The following is an 8,083-nucleotide window of genomic DNA, read 5'->3' on the forward strand; positions in this document are numbered from 1 at the left end:
ACTCTGCCAGACAGGAGAGTGGAGGGGAGTCCTCAAGGGCAGGGAGGCCTCTGGGTAAAGGAAGTGGGAGCGAGGACTCAGATCCTTTCGCCAGCCCACTTCACCGGGTAGTGCAGAAGACAGGAAAGTTCCCCACAATAGCAGGACCATTCCCCCACTTACATCTAGATACAGTACCAGGCACATAGGAGGATTTCCCCTTCTGAGTCATGGAAGCAGAAATTGACTTTTCCTTTCCAGATTCAGCTAATGTTCAGAAAGAGACTCTAACACCTGCCTTCCAGATCTGAACACCTCAAAATCCAGGAGTGCTCGAGCTCAATTTGGGCACCTGTTACTTCATTTCTCCCAAATCAAATATACTGATCCACTGTTATTTGCTGTACAAAAAGTAGGATAAAATTGAGCAAGAAATGCTTCCCAGGGGTTATTAGGACTGGAATTGCTATTTTCAACAGCCATTGCCATTTTTTTCTAGTTTTGTTTGTTTGAAAGGAAGACAGTGATATTGCACTGGCAAATTCCCCATAGAAACAAAGAATAATAAAGGCACCTCAACTTTTCCTCATTTATGGAGTACAGTCTTATAATATGCATCCAGGTATCCTCCAATCACACAAGCTGAAAATTGTTCCATTTTCCTGCAGTTCTGTAACCATATGGGAACCAATCCTGTCTGTGTTCTGTGCACATCCAAAATTCCTGCTGAATGAGCCATCCTGGGAGCAAGTTACCAGTGACCCAGGGCTGGGGTGGAAGGAGGGTGCAGGTGGGGGAGAGCACCCAGGCCTGGGGCGGCAGGGGGTGTGTGGGTTGGGGAGCATTGTTGGGGGGGAAGGGGAGAGCCCAGATCTGGGGCAGCACAGGATGTGGGGAGCCCAGGCTAGAATGGCAGGGGGTGTGGGTTGGGGGAAGAGCCCAGGGGTGGGGTGGCAGGGGGTTGCAGGTGTGGGGAGGCCCAGAGCTGCGGCGGCAGCGGGTGCAGGTTGGGGGGAGCCCAGGGCTTGGGCAGCAGGAGGGTGTAAGGGGGAGTCCAGGGCTGGGATGGGGGCAGCCAAAATTGTTTTTGCTTAGGGCGGCAAAAAACCTAGAGCCGACCCTACCTCCACGCACTGTGAGGTAGGTAGGAGCGGATCATTATTATTCCTACTTGAAAGAGGGAGAAGCTGAGGCTGAGAAAGGAGAATTGACTTGTCTTAGGTCACAGAGCCAGTCAGTGGCAGAGTTGGGAATAGGACCCAAGAGCCCTGATTTTCAAACTAACCATTGGATCTTGAATTTCAGACATTGAATGACCTGAATAAAGTGCTCTCAGATGAGCTCCAGACCAACAACAGTGCACAGTAATTATTCAGCGAGTATTTGAGGAGAACTGCAATGTTAGAGAGAATCATGAACTGCTCAGAGACAATTAATGCAGAGAAGCAGCAAATTCATCAAACATAGAACTGGTTCTGACTTATTTCCTTGGTCTGAAAAGAGAACAACAAGACCTGAGTCTCCTCCCTGTCAATAACCCCCTGCTGAGCCAATCAGGGTAGAGACTGAGGACGGGAGGCTGAGGGTTCTCACCACAGAGCCCAAAGGATGGCCCAGGTCATTGGTGGGGATCACTGCCCGAGCACTATTTCAGCCCCACATTTTTGGGTGGACCTCCCACAGTGGGAGCTGCAGAGCACTGTCCCGCAACGCACACACCCACACACCCACACCCCTCTCCTGCTGTTGGGAGGGGAACAGGAGAAAGGACAAAAGAAGCAAAAGACAAAGAGAAAGGAGGGAGGGATCGATGGAGGAAAAGCGGAAACAAAAAGGACAAACCCCAATGTCCCCAGTGATTCTAAGGGACAGAATCCCAGGTGCGCAATAAAATTCTGCCTCCTTAAGCTCGTGTTTTCCATGCCTAGAATTCAACTCTCACCAGATGGATCAGACTGAACAGGTTTCAAACCACCAGGAGGCTCTTACCTTCTAAACAGGGACGGCTGTTTTCTAGTAAAATCACTACAAGGGAAGGAGAAAACTCGAAAGAGGTTCCTCCTGGCGCTCACATCCATCAACCCGAATACTCTCTCAGTCCTCAGAGAGAGACCTGGAGAAGGAGACTTGCTGAAGCAAAGCCACAGGGGTCTCTGAGGTTTCCCTGGCCCCTTGCCCCGGTCCTGCCTGGCTGATGTCAGCATCTCTCTGTGAGGTCACCACCTCCCCACCACCTTGGACCAATAGGCTGAGGTCCTGCCAAAGGCCTTTGTGATGTCACTGCCACACCCCTCCCTTGCTGTGCTAATGTCCTGCCCCTGGCCAGGCACTTTGGAGGTTTGAGCTACTCCCTGGGGATCACCCCACTCAAGCAGCGTTCGTTCTAGGCAGCAAGCCGGCTAGACAGGAAAACATCAGACGCTGCTCCCAATGCTACACTCAGTTTTTCAGAAATTAGTCGACTTTATGGCCAGAAGAGACCATTAGAGCATCTAATCTGACCCCCTGCATATCACAGGCCTCCTGTAGGACACAATAGTGAGTTTATTACGCAGGGTCCACCCCTCCCTCAATGTGAATAGTACATGAACCAGCTTTGTAAAGGAGCTGAGATTTCCTAAGAACTTCAAGCAAAATACACCAGTTTCATAAAACAGATTTATTAACTACAGAAAGATGGAGTTTTAAGGATTATAAGTGGTAGGCATAAAAGATCAAAGTAAGTTACCATGGAAATTAAAGATAAATTCACAATCTAAACTTTACACCTTATTACGCTAGGCCGTAGTTCGGTTATGCCACAGTGTTAGGCCTGAATAAAGATGTAGCACAAAACCAGTTGTGCCAACCTGACTAAAAATCAGGCTAGCAGAGGTCTCTGGGTAAACTCAGAGTGAAATACTGAAAAGCAGCATTGTCTTACAAAGCCCTGGGAAAGAGTAAGATAAGTGGGGGCGCTGGTGCCAGCTGTGTTGTGTTAAGACACAGTGTTTGAAGGACCGATAAGAAACACAAGCATCTCACAGTTCTGACTAACTCCCTGATTTAGTGTTCGGTGTGTTTTTAACTCCCTCACATTCCTAACCTTTGGCGCTTGTTGAGATATTAACAATTCAATATTGTAGAGACTAGGCATGCGTATATATTAAAAGGTGTAAATCCTCTGCTAAAACCCTGGCAAACACACCCGGGGCTTCCACATAACCCTGGGGCATTCTAGTCCAAGTGAGTTGTCCCGGGGGGCCAGACCTTGCATCCCTCCATCCTGCTGTGCCAGGAACCCCCCAAGTAAAGGCAAAAAGATACTGTTTCTCTGGGGCCACTGGTACAGAGAAAAAGGCGTTTGTCAAGTCTATACACGTAAACCATTCTGCTTCAGGTGGCACCATTGCCAAAATAGTACTCGGGTTTGGCACCACAGGGTATTCTGGAATCACATACCTGATTAATAAGCCTTAAATCCTGTACCATTCTATATACAGGTTTTCCATCAGGGTCAGGCTGTGGCTTCTTTACAGCCAGAATGGGAGTATTACATGGGGAGACACAGGGCACTAAAATCCCTTTGTTCTTAAAATTCTGCACAAGGGGCTCAAGTCCATGTATAGCCTCAATTTTAAGGGGATATTGCCTTTGTGCTGGGGGAGGCATGTCAGCCTTTATCACTGGGTTTAGAGGTGAGGCAGATTTTACCAACCCCACATCATACTTTCCTCCCCACACTATAGGGTTAACTTCGTTCTGAACTCGAAGGGGAAGCATTTCACAGCTGCTGTGAATCAACTGCGTTAGCAGATAAGCTTTCTCTGCTGGGAATCGGAGGGAGATGCTTTCAGGAGTACAAAAAATTTGAGCATGCAGTTTACACAACAAATCCCTTCCCAGCAAATTCACTGGACCATTCATTAGCAGAAAGGAATGCTGAACTGAAATAGGACCCAGAGTAGCCATACAGTCATTTGTCATGAAATGCCATTCGGACTTTCCAGTAACTCCTATTACGCATTTCTCAGTTCTGCTTTTCGGTGCCGCTCCCTCAGGTAAAGCTGAATGAGTGGCCCCCGTATCCACTAATAATTCAAAAGTCTTTTGTCCTAACTTCAGGGGAACCACTGGAAATCGTGCATCACACTTAAACTGTACCATGCCAGCCTCATAAACCTCAGGACCCCAGGGGAGCGGCGCCTCCCTTCATTCATGATCCACGGAGAACTGGCCCACTCCCTCAGGTTTGCAGTCAGCTTTCAGTTTGAGGGGGCATTCTCTCCGCCAGTGTCCTTCCTCACCACAATAGTGGCATCCAGTATTACTGGGACTCATGCTTTCACCCCGTCTGCGTCCCCTGTAGAATTTACCCCCTCGTCCTCCCCTGAAGCCACGATTCCAGCCTCGGCCCCTTCCTCTACCTCCCGACATAGCTACTGCCAACAGCGATACTTGATCCTTCAGATCCTTTTTTTTTTCCTGCCTCCTTTCCTTTTCTTTTAGCTCTTCTCGGCCATTAAACACTCTAGTAGCAATGCTAACTACCTCAGGCAAACTTTTTCCTTGCATACCGTCTGGATGCTCTCGAAATCTCTTAGCAATATCCTCTGCACATTGTGACATAAAAACCATTTTAACCATCTCCTTTCCATGATCAGTGTCAGGGTTCAAGTTCCCATGCTTTCTAACTTCACTAATTAATCGAGCACAAAAATCAGAAGGGTGTTCGTCTGGACGCTGAACACAAGCAGTCACCTTGCTCCAATTTGGAGTAGCTTCCCTGCGTCCCTAATACCTTTCAAAACAGCTTTCAAAAAATTATCCAAACTTGTCTTGTGAGCTGAATTGTTGGGATCCCACTTAGGGTCGTCACTTGGCCAAGGTGCATTCAAATGGGTTGCAGATTTTTCTTTCACCTTTTGTCTTTCATCCTCTGTCAGGAGAGTGTCTAATAACTGATTTACATCTGCCCAAGTGGGCACATGAGTGGAAAAGATTGTATGGAACATTCTTTCCACTGCCTCAGGGTTGTCTCGTAGACGAGGCATAGTGCGCTGCCAATTAAGCAAATCTGAAGTAGCAAACGGAGTATGAGTAAAAACCATCTCATGTCCCCCAGCAACCAGTGGAACCGGATAAGTTCTCAACGGGGCTTGTAATATCAAGGGTGTCTCAGAAACATCCCCCCCCACGGGGTTAAGCGACCTGGAGGGGGTCCGCAAGGGTGAGGATGAGGGCTGCTGTAATATTGGGAGTGTGTGAGAAGTAGCCCCTGACCAAGTTTGCAAAAGACTGGCCGGAGGCTGCACAGAGGGGATGAGGCTGCCTGATCCCTCTGAGGATGAGGCAACATCACCCTGAGCCCTCCCTTGATTCTCCTCTGTCCCTGAACTCTCCCTAGCCTGCTGTTCTTGAATCCTTAAACTCCGCCGGATAGGGGGACGAACAGGAACAAAGTCGTCCTCCTCCCGGTGTGACTCTGGGGCATATGGTGAGGAACTTTTACAGGAATTCTCCATACAAACAGCTGCAATAGCCACTCGTCCCTCCGTGGGTTTATAATTATACCATACAAATAAATAATCCATTTGTCCTGGCCTAAGATCAACCAAAGTATCCCTTAAGGAATTCATCCTGTCTGTGGAAAAAGTTCCACACTCTGGCCAATCTTTAGTCGGGGACAAATGAGCAGTAAAAGAAGGCCATTGAATTTGACATAAATTTCTCATTTTAGATTTAACCAGACCAGCGGTTCCAGAAATCTCCTTCCAATCTCTAAGTATCAGAGACAATGGGGCGTCCCCCGGGCACTTACTACCAACTTGTCCCATTTTGTAAGGGGACTCTAACCCCTCTTCCCCGCGTCAAGGTAAAGGGACTCTAACCCCCACCTCCCGCGTCGAGCGCTCACTTACCTCTCCAGGGGACTCGAACACCTGGACTGGGACTCAAACCCAGGCTGGGACTCTAACCCAGACTACTTGGATCCTGTGCAAACCTGGACTGGGACTCTAATCCAGACCTAAGTTGTCAGGGACTCTAACCCCGACAATCTGCACTGGGACTCTAACCCAGGCAACCTTAACCCTACTCAACGGGTAGGTGGATGTTGCTGGATTTCTACGAGCTTCAGCTGGTTCACAGAACTCGCCTTATCGCCGACGCAGAGATCAGATTACCAGGCAAGGCTCCTCTAAATCAGAGGATGCGCGCTGCGTTGCCTCAGAGTCTGATCCCCCGCCGGAGAGTCAGACAAAGTCCCGGCGGAGTCGCCAAAGATGTCGGGGACTCTAACCCCAACAGCGAAGTTCGTTGTCTGACCGCAGAGAGACCAGGCAACACCAGCAAGGTCCGATAAAAAGTTCTTTATTGACAAGTGCACGTATCAGTAAAGAACAGCTCGTATCCGAAAAGAACCAGCCCCCCCTTTACAACTTAGTATAGCTTATATAGACAGTTTTATTACCTCATAAATCATTCACTAGAGCAATCCACCCCTTTGTCTAACAACTAGAAATTAGACACCTTTTAATATATACGCATGCCTAGTCTCTACAATATTGAATTGTTAATATCTCAACAAGCGCCAAAGGTTAGGAATGTGAGGGAGTTAAAAACACACCGAACACTAAATCAGAGAGTTAGTCAGAACTGTGAGATGCTTGTGTTTCTTATCGGTCCTTCAAACACTGTGTCTTAACACAACACAGCTGGCACCAGCCCCTCACTTATCTTACTCTTTCCCAGGGCTTTGTAAGACAATGCTGCTTTTCAGTATTTCACTCTGAGTTTACCCAGAGACCTCTGCTAGCCTGATTTTTAGTCAGGTTGGCACAACTGGTTTTGTGCTACATCTTTATTCAGGCCTAACAACAGGAAGGCTTCATGCTCGAGCTGCAGCACATGCTGGGCAGGCTTAAGGCTGGGCTCCCCATGGCAGGAGAGAAGAAGAAGACTCGGCCCCTGGAGGGCAGGCTGGGGCTTCCTGGATCCCATTTGCTCACAGTCAGCGCCCTGCCCCCACTCCCAAGTCATTAATGGCTCCCCCAGGTCAGCCAGAATGGAGCAGCGGTTTTCACTCCACCCAGTCCACTTATGGCTTACAGGCAACTCCCAAACCCCCCACAGCCCACCATGTCGGCCAGAAAGGAGCCCACTCAGCCTCGCCATTGCTGCTTTTCCTTCCCCCCAGAACCCCGCTTCTCCTGGGCTGCAAGGAGCCACCCCTGGGATGCCAACAGGCAGGCACAGGGTTCTGCCTCCCAGCAGCCAATCGCACCTCCCCCGGCTTTGCAGAACGAATGGTGACGCTCTACTAACCCCACTTAGCCACAATGATGTGCTTACTTTCTGCCCTGCCTTTCTCAGCTCCACTTTCCTCTTTTGCCCCATTCCTGCCTCACTTCCTCCTTTGGCAAGTCACGCAGAGGAGGCCAGCAGGAAGAGCCGGCCTCCACCGGCCAACCTCCAACAGCAGAGGAGGCCAAGCCACAAGCCTCCAAAAGGTGACACGCCGCACTCCTCTAGGTTCTCCAGCCTGATGCCAAGGTGCTTTCTCCACTGCTGTCAGCACCCTCTGTCATGCAGGGGTTGGAGTTATCCCAGGGACAGGCCAATAGGAGAAGGAGGAGGCCTTCCTGAACAGCAAGGGGATCTGGGAAAAAGAAGCCAGCATGTTTCTGCCTGGTTTTGAACCAGGGACCTTTTGCGTGTTAGGCAAACATGATAACCACTACACTACAGAAACTCCATCTGGTTGGCTCTTACTCACCCTGGCACAGACCGATGGACAAACCTGGAGAAAGTGGTGGCAGCCCTTCAATAGGTCAGCTGGCAGAGCAGAGGACTGGAGCGGGCACTCAGGAAGTCGTCCTTACGTCGCCCTTGTGACTCCAGCTTGAGGGAGAGCTTCTTTTTCTTCCCCTTGCTGACAAAGAGCAAGAGAAGAATGAAAGGTCAGGTGGGCCAACTCGGTGCAGAAGCCCATGCTGCCTTTTCCTGCTGCATAGCCTGAAATGAGGGACTCGTGGCAGTTAAAGGAACTGCTGCACTTTCAGAAAACATCCCACCCGTGCACAAAGGGGGATAGAAGAGCCTGTTAGTCTAGCACGCTCCCAAC

The 8,083-nt window shown here is 49.5% G+C and overlaps 1 non-coding gene across 1 annotated transcript; it reads right to left on the reverse strand.

Annotated features, from left to right (window-relative positions):
- Nucleotides 1-7,638: 7,638 nt before the first annotated feature.
- On the reverse strand, nt 7,639-7,711 carry TRNAV-AAC. Its single transcript has one exon. It is a non-coding gene; the product is annotated as a tRNA-Val (tRNA).
- Between the last annotated feature and the right edge of the window lie 372 nt (nt 7,712-8,083).

This window comes from Mauremys reevesii, linkage group 14 (assembly GCF_016161935.1).
Source record: "Mauremys reevesii isolate NIE-2019 linkage group 14, ASM1616193v1, whole genome shotgun sequence".
In the NCBI taxonomy this organism is placed as follows: Eukaryota; Metazoa; Chordata; order Testudines; family Geoemydidae; genus Mauremys; species Mauremys reevesii.